A 12,696-nucleotide genomic window follows, 5' to 3' on the forward strand; every position below is an offset into this window, starting at 1 on the left:
GGTGACTTGATGCAAATTCCTCCACACTCAGTTTCCTGGCCAGCTTTTCATGCTGTAGTGAGTCAATAGAAGGGATGAGTGACCCTCAGGAGGCTGAGGGTTCACAGACTGCAAAAAAAATGCCCCACTCCAACAACTGACTGCATATGGCCAGATCACTTGTGTAACCCTTCTGCCCATCTGAGTTGGCAGTAACAAGGGCTGGGTTCAGTATCTAGGGGTTCCGTTTCAATAACGCAATGCAAAACTGGCTCGAGCCCCCACCCAGTGACCTGGGACAATTACATACCACCCCCTGGGCGCCTCTAAGAGGCAATACTTCCCCTCTCGCAAGCACGGAGTCTGAGTGTAGCAGAAAATGTTTAATAACATGAGGTAAACAACATCAGCATTAAATTGGAAAAACATCACAAACAGGATTCATAACACAAACCATGAGCAAAAGATCCATCCCAGCAAATTGGGCCATGTCCTTTCCCTTTGGTTCTTGAATCCAGCAACCCAAAAATCACCCAAAGTCCCACACCCCAAAAGTCTCTTGAGCCCAGCAACCCAAGAATCACCCAAAGTCCCAAAAGTCCAACAACCCAAAAGTCTCTGCCCCTGGTCAGTGCAGCCCCAGAGTTCAAAAGTTTATCTGCAGGGTTTTACCCCCCCAGCCTGGGTGGAAATGGGGGGGAAGGGGTGCGCACAGGGTGTTAAGGGGTACCTTACGTGGTCCAAGGCTGACTGCCCACCTCTCCGTGGGGTTCTGCTGTATCCTTCACCACGAGCCGCTCCACTCCACCAGCTGTCCCATGAGCCGCTCCTGCCGCCCCACAAACTGCTCTGTTCTACCAGCCACACCGCTCCACTCTGCTCCTCCAGCCGTCCCGCAAACTGCTCAGCTCCGCTCCGCTCGCCGTTTCGTGGGCTGCTCCAACCGTCCCACAAACTGCTCCACTCTGCCAGCCACTCCACCAGCCGTCCTGCAAAACTGCTCCGCTCTGCCAGCCGCTTAGCAATAGAGCTTCAGGCTCCCCCACTAGTTAACACAGCACTCAGTAATCTCAGCTCTTAGTAACTTTAGCTCTTTAGTGATTTCAGCTTATAGTAGGAGAGCCCCAGTGCTAGCGCACCATTGGCCCAAAGCAAATTCCGCATAGCAGCCTGTAACTAGACTCTCAATAGAATCAAAATTAGCTCTGCTATTTAACAGTGGAGAAAGGAGATGGTGCAATTGGTGTTTCAGGCCCTCAAAAGAGGCCCATGCCATCAGATACAAATACCCATTCTCTCTCCATTCACTGGGAGTTGGAACCCATGTCCCTTGTCTAGTGAGTGCTACTTAGGTGATGGTGAGACCCTCTGTCATAAAACAGTTTCATTGTCCTTGATTCACATAATCAGGGTAACAATACTTTATTCCTCCTGCCCCAATAACAGAGAAACTGGGGATCCCACAGCAGCCAAAGTGACCATTTTGGGCTGCCATGGGCTCATGCTAGGCAGGGTGGGTGTGCCTATGCAAACAAGATCAGCCCCTGGAGTTCTTTTCCACACTCGCCATAATTCACCACCAGATGTCAGGGTAGAGCTCATCCTGACTCTGCTTACACTTGTATGGTACCTCACTGATTTCACCGGGTTCTACTTGGGCACAGGGTCCATATGCTTGCGATCAATTGCAGGATTGGGATCCTAGTTCCTTTAAAAAATATTTTTTCCTAACTAACAGTAAGCCTGTGGTCTGTGTCGGGTCTATAGAACACCATACAAAATGTAGGCCAGCATGAGTGGATGCTCATACAGAGCACGGAATACTGTTTATTTTCCCCCATAGATCTTATTTTCTGCTCCCATAGCATTTTTCAGACTCTGGGCTAAATTCAAATGACCATGACTGTTAGAAGAAAGGGTTAACGTATCCATGGATGGACTATGCCTCATATGCTCTGTATCCAGTCAGATTCACTTGGAGGGGAGCTGCGTTTCCAGCCTAACACGATGATATTTTTATGCGGTAAAAATTAGATGACTGCACAAATCATTATAGTAGTTCCATCAGTGGAATCTGCAGGAACATACCATACCCAGAAGGAAAATGTTCCCTGTTAATAAGAGCATGAGACCTGTGTTCTTTGCAATCCTGTTGCTGATCCCTGTCCAGAAGTTTGTGGTATGTGAGCAAGTCCACCACTGGAAAGCTTGTTTTTATTTTTAGCTTTTTAAATGTCCCCTGAAATCAAATTGTTTACATCTAGCTGTCAATATACTACACTGTATTGTCATAAATAATGGTGTTTGTGTCTGTCTAGATGTAGATGTAATCTTGACATTAGGATGGGTTTTTAAGGGTAAAATACTATTGCCCCTTTTCTTGGCACCAGTGTTGCCCCTCTGCTGAGTAGTAGCAGGTGATGGTGCTTTGCAGGTCACTTCCTGGTGGACGAGAAATCAGCGATGCAGAGTCTGGGTATAGTCTAACGGTAAAGGTAACTTGTTTTATTTAAACACATACACTAGTCCTGATAGGAGATGGCCCAACCACATGTAGAGCAAACACTTCTTTCAGGCATCCCAGTTTAATACCAATGCCCAGTTCCCATGGAGCAACTCTGCCTCAAAGACTGACTCTAATCAGAGACCAAACTCTCTGACTACTTGCACAGCTCCGTCTCTCCTGATGCTGCCTCTACACACAGCCTTTCATAACCAAAACTAGTAACACCACAGCATGTCTTCCCAAGAGTCAAAACGTGTTTGCATGCTAAGAGAAAGAACTTGGAAGTCTATGTGTGACCGTGCCACATAGGAATGTCTGCCTTAACAATGTTTTCTGGGAATGGGCCTCTGAGATGACAGAAGGAAGGGAATCAAAGAATGCACAGAACCATTCTCTTCCAGAGCTTGACAACTGTAGCACCAGGAGAGCAAAATAGGTGAGCCTGAAACTGCAGAATTGCCGTAGGTTCCCTAACCTGCAGGGTGAATTCCATTGAGTAACAGTTTGTCCCTAGTCTGATGGTTCTCAGGGCACCCAGGACTGAGAGTCACCTTGTTAACTCCCTGTCTTCAGTGTGAGGGAGCACCCCACTAGTCTATTAGCCACCCAAACACTCTCCTCTGGGCAATGCCAGCCCCTACTTTGCCTTGCAGGTTTACCATAGGTGGACCCAGTCCCTGAGGCCCTTTGAAGTGTTCCCCTTTAGTGTCCAGCCCTTTATCTACTGAACACTCATAGAAATACCAGGTCAGCTGTCCCCAAGGGAAGAGAGCACACCCCACCTTGTAAGAGTCAGCTCAGAACCAGCACTTTGTTTAACACTGCAGCACTGAGGTATATTTATAGTGAAAACGAGGATACGTTTATTTCCAAAGATTTCAGAGCTAGTGAGTAAGGAGAATGGAAACAATGACAACACGTTTTCTAGATACTAAACTTGACAGGCTAAACTCCTGTCTAAAGAAGTCTTATCTCACCCAAAGTCTTCTGCAGCATTTCCAGCCAAGGCTGGTTGTGGTTCTATTTTCAGGAATGTAAATGCCCTCACTGCCCATTTACTTCCTAGGTGCAGGATGAGGAGGTGTCTTCTTGGTTCCCCAAATATCCTCCAAAAGGTTGCTGGGCTATATCTTAAGATACGGTTCTCTTTCCCTGCTGTGAATTCCTTTTTAAAATTCTTACAATCCTTCACTTGTATAGAGGTTAGACAGATGATGGGAGACCCATTGTGAATGAAACAATTCTTAATGTATATTTCAACAGAGACAGGAGAATAAAAGTCCCTTACCTGACAGAAAACTGTTCGTCAGCTCTGCCTTGAAACAGACTTTCAAATATATTTTCAGTGTATATAGAGAGCTCCTTACATAGTATGCGTACATATATTTCATAACAATATTAATGACCAGTGTGACCCGGGCTTTCATTTATGACCTCACATGACATTCTTTAGTGAACCAGAATGTATAAACCAGAATCAGGACATTCCTGTAAGCCCCTTGCAAGTTGGCATTAAGATTCTTGGGTCACACCTATAAAATGTGTAAGTAGCGTTAGTGTTGCTGACTTTTGGGGGGCAGGTATTAAATCAATGCACCTTTTCCATCTCAAGTGGTTTTTGAACTGAAATGTAGAGGCAACGATATATGTGTGTGTTTAATGTAAGTCAAAGGAAAGTGCTATTGAAACGAAGCTGGGACCTTGTCCTGTTAATGGAGGACAGCCAGACTGATTCAGAATTACGTGCTGGTGATTGACACCTGAGATACTTTGTCAAACTTTTTTGAGATGTTACTTTCATATGACTTTGTATCCCCTCTAGCTGGTAATTTTCTCTCAGTTACATATAGTAGTTTGCTATGATCTTAGACCTGGATTTTCACAGGTAGAGAGATGGACACATAGTTGGGAAATTACCTGGACTGGTTTTCTGTGGGATTTTTAAGAACTCGTAATGGGCAGAGTCTGTGCCTGAAAATATAAGTTATCATTTACCTGCACAGGCTGCCTGGGCCCAGTGCAAGGTCACTGATGTCTGCAGCCTACTCTGGGAAAGGGTCACAAGATGAAGCAATGCAGACTTCACACAGAGCATGAAGACTATAAACATTCATGGGCAGCCAAGGTGAACACCAACTGCTGTTTGCTTACTGATGGGCACTCTCTAAGGGCAAAGGAAGTAAGCAAGCAGCTGGCATAAGGGGCACTGCATCCTCTGGCCACAGAAGGAGAACTATCATAATAGCCTATTGCCATGGCATAAGAGAAAGCCACAATGGTGACTTTCAGGGTAGGAAGGCTATGATGGGGCCAATGCAGGTCACAGCACTTATGTAGTGGATGAATGGTTGAAAGAGGATATATAAATGATCTGGGCAGACAACCCTCTGAGTCTCCACTACCAGTGTTCATTAGTATATGGAAATCACTCATTACCATGGGATAATAGGGTCCACACTCTCAGAGAAGTGCTTGGAAAAAGTGGAACATTTTAAGAAGCATTCAGCATCCCAGAACACACCCACACAACCACCCCAGCATGGCTGATGTATCAGCCATAGGATGTGCTGGATAGTTTCCTGGGTGTGGAATTGATTTTGGATATTGCAAAGACATTGGGGATGAGAACCCCCAAAAAAGACACAAGATCAAGGGCCAGTTCAGAGAGGGAAGTCATCATGGTTATTGGGAACCAATCAAGAGTGCAATGTTTAAAGAAAAGACTTGCAAAGTTCCAGCTAACCCATTTGATTAAGGTTACATTTTCCTAGCTGTTGTGACTTAGAACTTTAACCTGTCCATCCCACAGGTCAGCATTCTGTTTCGCAACATTTCTTCATGAATTTGTCTCTTTGAATCTGTTCTTGTGCTAGGCAATCTGGGAGGTGCAATCTACATCTATTTGCATCTTATGAAAATCCTTGTCAGGAAAACTTTAATTCAGTACATGTAAATTATTTTGACAGACCATTTTCTGATGGATTAGTGAACTACTGCAGACATGAAGGGCCCAGCTCTGTTTGTATTGTTGAAAAGATTGCTGCATTTGAAGATATAAAAAAAGTCAAAGAAAACATTAGTAGGAATACTAAGATAAATTACCAGCCTCGTTTATTTGACTAGACAATAGGTTTATTACTCTGTGCTGCATAATTGTTATTAGAGAATACATTCTGGTCCCCTTGATCTTGGATAAGAATAATACTTTATTGCAGGGTTGTTGTAGCCATGTCAGTCCCAGGATATTAGAGAGACAGTGTGGGTGAGGTGAGATCTTTTATTGGACCAACTTCAACCACCTTCTCTCTCTTATAACAAAATATTCAGAAGTATAAGAAAGAAGCTATTGCCAAGTTTGTATATAAGTGTAAAAATCAATCAGAAAGGTCAAAGCAACTTCTGAATTAAATTTAAAAGGTGGGGGGGAGAGAAAGGAGAATGTGCTTTGAATACGATTTTGTCCAATTTATCACATTTACATTAGTTTTCCTTGGAGAGAATTGCATCCTTTTCCATTTCAATTAAATGTTGGTATTTGCAAGTATGGCATTTGACAACATAATGTCAAAAGGTTACATAGAAAATTTTTTAAGTTCAGACATGGTATCGTTAGCATTTTAAAATGCAGGCACTATGGGCTGGAGATCAAATAACCACAGGAATACTGCCCTCCCATCCACACCCACACATCCAGCTTGCAAAACATAATTATTCCTGCTAGGTAACTGGACAAATGTGTTGATCAGATTTGTCCCTAATCTATTTTTTTTTAAAGAAAAAGATGATCTAGAATGCAAGTATTTAAAAAGTGATGTTTGTTGTTTTCTTATGGTAACACTGGGCTCCACTGAGTTAGATGCTGACTCAATCCTTGCCCAAGAGAGTTTACAGTTAACTTGAAACAGAGTGTATCAGAATTATAGTCTTGTGGTCATCAGAATTTATCACTAGCACAAAAGGATAAAAGGGGGGAGGGAGCACAATTTCACAAAAAGTTAAGAAGATTGGGAAAACTGAGTAGTAAGAAACAAAGTTTTGTGAAAGGAGAAAGGTAAAGGAAAACAAAAATAAGTTTGTGCCCTTTTTAGTTTCTTAATAAAGTTAAAAAATGAAAAAAGGGCCGAAAAGTCCTTTTTTTTTCTGCTTGGTTTTTTTTTACAATAGAAATTCAGATGCTGACTACTTTGTTTTCTGAGGAAGACTTTCTGGATAATTCCAGACGTAGTAGGATTATTACATCTCTGTATACGCCTCCAATATTCCCCCATTCCACATGCAACCCCCAAAAGCACCCAGCTTGTTCTCCTTGCTTATTTCCCCCCAATGAAATCAGGATCAGGCGGCAAGATTTTCAGAAGTCACTAGTGATTTTTGGTGTCCAATTTGAGACACCTTAAAGGGATGTGATTTTTAGAAAGTGCTAAGCAGCCACCCTTTGAAAAATCAGGCCTCTATGATATGTCTCAAGTTGGCACCCAAAAAATCACTTCTAAAAATCTCAGCTAAGGTTCATAACTCACCTTCCTCGCTGGAAGCTTTTACTCCTAATACATTCTATGAATCAAGAGCAAAGTAGCAGTGATAAAAGAATACAATCTTATTTCTATAGCTTGTATTCAAAAGTGCATTAATTATAAGCAAATTATATTTAAGGGTAGATGTTGAAAAATACATCCTTGAAACAATAAATCGACATAATTTAAAAATGTATACACATTCCAACGTATCTTGGTGGTGGAATGTTTGGGGCACATGACAAAGTGGGAGTGGTACAGCACAGGAAGGCTACACAATAGAGTTGAAAAGTCTGTTAAGATTTTGTTTCTTCTATAAACCAGGGCTTAATGGTGGGTACCTCCATGGGATAATGCTACATTAGCCAGTATTGTCAACTCCAAGCATTCAAAAATCAGAAGTCATGCCTCCCAAAAATCATGAGATTGGCTTAACAGTCACGTGACTTAAAAATAATAATAAAAGTTGGGCCTTTTTATTTGCCTTCTGTGTTTCTGGGCACGTAGGGATCATGTTTTCAATCTTTCCTCTGCAACCATGATGATTAGAAACTTACTTAAAAAAATAGAAAGTAAAATCTGAGATTCTCATATAATCACCTGGCTCCAGCAGGTGGGGCTTTATGAGAAACACCAAATGCGAAAATTGCATTAAAAATCACGAGATGTGGCAACAATCATAATCAGGATATCCTAGTGTCATGTGACAATAGGAAAGACTCACAGAAAGAGACAATTTCTTTTAATGCTGAACAAGGAACTTTTGTAGAAGAATAATGATAAAAAGAAACAATATGGACATTGACGCTATTCTCTCTCTGCTTCACTGTAGAGCTTCTACCTAGAATCTTCCCCAGCCCACACCTGCCTGGCTTCCAGTGACAGAGATAAAGAAACAGAACACATTATTTTCTACCTGCCATTCCTTCTACATAAATAATCCTTATAAAAATTAAAAGTTAACTAGAAATTATAGATCCAGAAGAATCTCCAGCTTCGCTATTCAGACAGATCTGGTCGTCTTCTGATCTCAAGGATAGTTTTGTTCAGTTGACTCATTTGAATCATCAAATCTCAAAAGTGTAGTAGATTTCACTTATCAAGAGAGTTATGCTATTATTCTGACTGCTCCAAATGTAGGTCTCTTTTCTCAACAGGATTATCTCCTTTTGCTAAGGCTGGTGTGCATACCAGTTCCAGTAGGCTCACACAGCAATTCACATATATGCATTGCTAGGTCTGTATATCATAACAGACAGTTTGGTAACTTTTCACATGTCATGTTCAGCACTTTCGTGTGTGCATTAGAAATTCCTAGTTGTATACCCATCAGCAAGATTTCCACTTTGAACTGCATGCTAGAGAACTACAGAGATCTCTAGCACACACACAGTTCAGTAGCTAGCTTTGGTTTGCCGGGCCTTTTCCTCTCCTGCCAGATCACCACCTTCTCTGATGCCAGCAATATTTCCCTCTCTGCTGCCAGCAGGGATGCCAGGTTTTCCTTCTCCCCAAACCTAAGAATGCTTAGGTGAATGGCTGCATTTATCAGAGGTTTTAAATCTTCAAACTAGCTGTAGGTTCAGGGCTCCGCTCTGGAATTTTGTTTTTAGAAAAGCAGATGTAATCTGGAAGCCTTTCAGTGTCAAATTGTGGCACACTGTCTCCTTCACTTCCCCTAACCCTACAGGGCACTCTTCGTAGTGTATTTGTTCAAACCCTAATCTGCACACTTAACCCAGGGAGAAAGAGAAGAGGGACTAGCTTTTATTCTATTCAGGTTCTTATACTGTCCTCGTCACTGAAATATCTGGGCACCTTTTCGTAGTGCATTAAGCGATGTGACTAACATCTGTCACAAATGGTTTGTTCTTTTGCTCATCCTTTCCCCAGGAGAGAATGGTATGTGCAGTGTTGAGGAGATTTTTTGGTAAGGTTTTGATTTTTAATGTTTATTTTTCTGATTTCACCCTTGTTTCACTCAAGACAGCTCAAGGAGGTGTAAAGTTCCTGTCCAGACTGTCCCTCTGCACCCAGATGGAGGAATTGCCCTGAGGGAGGGCAGAAAGCATGGCCACCAACTGACATCCTTTCGGGTCTCAGGGCCAGGGCAGCTTTAAGTTGTGGTTGGAATCCTCCTGGTGGAGGATACTGATCAGATGTGATGAACAACAGCATCCCTGAGCCAAGCCACCTCCACAGTCAGCACAACGTCCGTAGGCTCGCCGGCAGAAGGCAGGTTTCATCCACTTGCTGCTACTTCTGCAAATCCTTTATGCCCACCACAGGCTTTATGCCCCTGGATTTGGACTCAGCACTGGACAAAACCAGAGCTTCCTCACCTGGCAATGTATGATCCTGTCATTTGGTCACATGGACAGCCCCATCCATCCCAGGCATTCTCCTTTTTTACCTTTCTCCTGTAACCCTTCTGCCAAGTGCCAATGGCAGCATTAAGGGACAGGTTCAGTCTGTCTCTTCCTTCTATAAAATAAATACAATTGTGGCTCGAGCCCCAACCCAGAGCCATGCTCCTACTTCTGGCTCTGGAAAGTTAAAACACAACCCTCCTTGGCCACCTTTGCAGGTGGTTCTTCCCAACTCAACATGAATCCTTGAGAACATGGAACCACAACTATATTTTTATTGGTTGGAAAAAGGAAAAACAAACAAAAGAAATATGATAACGGTATACATTTACGTACTACCAAATGAGCAAAACCCAGTGGTCAGTATTACAGTTCCTAGTATTACTTGTCTCGTTTACTGAGGTGCAGAATTCTTAGTAACAACAACCCCCATCCCTTCAAACCTTATTCACAGGTCCAATTAGACCCTATAGTAGGGTGTCAATGGGTGCCTGCCTACTCCTGTCCAGAGAAGTTGGTACCAGCTTCAGAATATGAAACTACCTGGTCCAGTACCATGACGACAGCTCCTTGCTGCTAAGTCAGCATCTGTGCAACCACTGCGGCTCCAGGCTCACAGAATCACACCACACAAGGTTCAGAATCACGAGGTGGGGAAGCCAAAGCAAAACAGGAATTTTGGACAGACTCCTTACCCTTTAGGATAAAGCAAAACAGGACCCTTGGCTGGAGTCCTTTACACTCCACTGTTGACCTTCAGTCCTATTCCTCAGTGGTTTGAGTATTGGCCTGCTAAACCCAGGGTTGTGAGTTCAATCCTTGAGGGGGCCATTTAGGGATCTGGGGAAAAAATCAGTACTTGGTCTTGCTAGTGAAGGCAGGGGGCTGGACTCAATTACCCTTCTCGCTCTATGAGATAGGTATAACCTGTAAACTCAGGTTGACCTGCTTGTTCCAGGCCATGTCTCACAAAATTCCTGTACAATTTTTCTACTATCATATATACAATCAGCACACAGACAATTTCCAGCTAAAGCAATTACACATTATGTGGTACTATGGGTCAGTGTGACAGTGCTCACCTCTGTGGTGCCCCCTTGTGGCCCAACAGGGCACTACTCATTCTGTCATGGGGTGCCTCTGATGATGATGCTTCTCACAGGTCTGGTGCAGTGATACTTTAGCACTCCGGCCAAGGCCCACTTGAGTCCCATTTCTTCCAGAGTATTAAGGTCCAAAAATAAAAGAATATTATGAACTTAAAACTAGGGTCATCCGGGAAGTCTTCGATAGGCTCCGAGTAGAAGGACAGGGTCCTATCTTCATGCAGTCAGTCCCCCAATCAATCTTCCTGGGCCTGGTCATCGCATCTATCAGGAGGTTCATCTAGGCAGCAAGCTGTCTCAGATTCTTGGCTGAAACCAGGCTTTCCTCAACAAGGAAGAAGCACAGCTCTGCTCTCCTGCCTGGCCAGCCCCAAACTGAGTTTGGTCTCCTTCTTTAATTCCCCTCTTGACATTTGCTGTAGGTGTAGGGGAGCCGAGCCAATTGGGTCCACAGGCCCTCAGGCCCCACACCAGCAAGGAGGGGGTTAATATCTGCCTCATCACACATTCTCCCCCTCAGGAGCGGGCTTAAGGTACTGGTGTCCTCTGCCAAGTCTCCTCCACCTTGAGTGCTCCCTGCCCTATGCTGAACAAGAAGGGTACCTCTCATGAGTCAGGGGTTGGCGTCCTTTATGGCACTGAGCCACCGCAGAGGGGTGTGGTCAGTAACCAGGGTAAATGCTGTCCTGAGAAACTAGTAGCAGAGCACTTCCATGGCCCCCTTGACTGCCAAGTCTTCCTTCTCAGTAACAGAGTAGGCTGTCTCTTGGGAAAAGAGTTTCCTGCTCAGGTAGAGGACTGGATGTTCTTTCGCATCGACCGCCAGGGACAAGACAGCTCCCAACCTGACTTCGAGACATCCATTTGGAGGATGAACTCCTTGGTAAAGTCTGGCCTGTATAAAACAGGTTTCCTACAGAGGTGAACCTTAAGGGTCAGGAAGGCTTTTCTGCAGGCCTCTGTCCAGCAGACCTTTCTAGGTTGCTGCCTTTAGGATCTGAGAAAGGCCACCATGGATGAGACCTCAGTTACAAATTGGCGGTAATATCCTGCCAGCCCCAGGAATCATTGTCCCTGGTGCTTTGAGGTTGGAATAGGACAGGCTTGCAAGGCCTGGACCTTATCTACAAAGGGTTGCACTTGACCTTACCTTATGTATACCCCCAGTATGTTGTTTCATCCTTGTTTATATGGTATTTTGCAGGGTTTGCCATTAATACAGCTTTCTATAGGGACTGGAGGACAGCTATATCTGCTTCAGGTGATCATCCTAATTCTGGCTATAACTAATAACATTGTCCAGGTAGGCTGCAGCATAAACCACATGGGGTTGAAGGACCCTGCCCATCAGCCACTGAAATATTGCTGGGGCCTCATGGCAGCCAAATGGCATGGTTTGGAACTGATCTAGCCCATAAAGGGTTGCAAAGGCTGTTTCTTCCCCAAGATTCTGGAGTGGGAGGGCTTTACTAATACCCTTTCATAAAGTCCCAGGTGGTAATACATAGGGCCTTGACCAACCAATCAAGTAATTCGCCTACTAGGGGCATAGGATATGTGTCAAATTTTGAGATAGGGTTGATTTTTCGGAAGTCTATACAGAAGGTGGTTGTGCTATTCTGTTTAGGCAGACAACTGGGCTTCTTCAGTCACTATGTGACTCCTCATCTCCCTCATCTTCCTGGGAAAAAGTAGAGGTGTTTTCCTGATTTGTTGTCCCAGTTCTGTCTGTTTATGATGGGAATCCAAGTGTGTACACCCCAGCAGGGCCAAAAAGACTGTGGAGCATGTAGCTACCAGTGGTTACACTTGGGTCTTCTGATCTGGCGTAAGATTCCCCCCAATTTATATGGTCCCAGTGGTCAGAGTGCTGGGTACCTACAGATCCAATTCTGGCTTCAGAGGGTAAAGGGTTATACATAATTTCTTTGGGGACTTCCATGGCTTGAAAAGGTTCACATGGTACATCTGTTTAATTTGTCTTTTATCATAGAATCATAGAAGATTAGGGTTGGAAGAGACCTCAGGAGGTCATCTAGTCCAACCCCCTGCTCAAAGCAGGACGAACCACAACTAAATCATCCCAGCCAGGGCTTTGTCAACCCGGGCCTTAAAAACCTCTAAAGATGGAGATTCTACCACCTCCCTAGGTAACCCATTCCAGTGCTTCACCACTGTTGGGGTCCACTAGGCATAGCTACCAGGTAACTCGGGAGAGTGGA

Source organism: Terrapene carolina, unplaced genomic scaffold, assembly GCF_002925995.2.
Source record: "Terrapene carolina triunguis isolate 2854851 unplaced genomic scaffold, T_m_triunguis-2.0 Scaffold18, whole genome shotgun sequence".
Lineage (NCBI taxonomy): Eukaryota > Metazoa > Chordata > Testudines > Emydidae > Terrapene > Terrapene triunguis.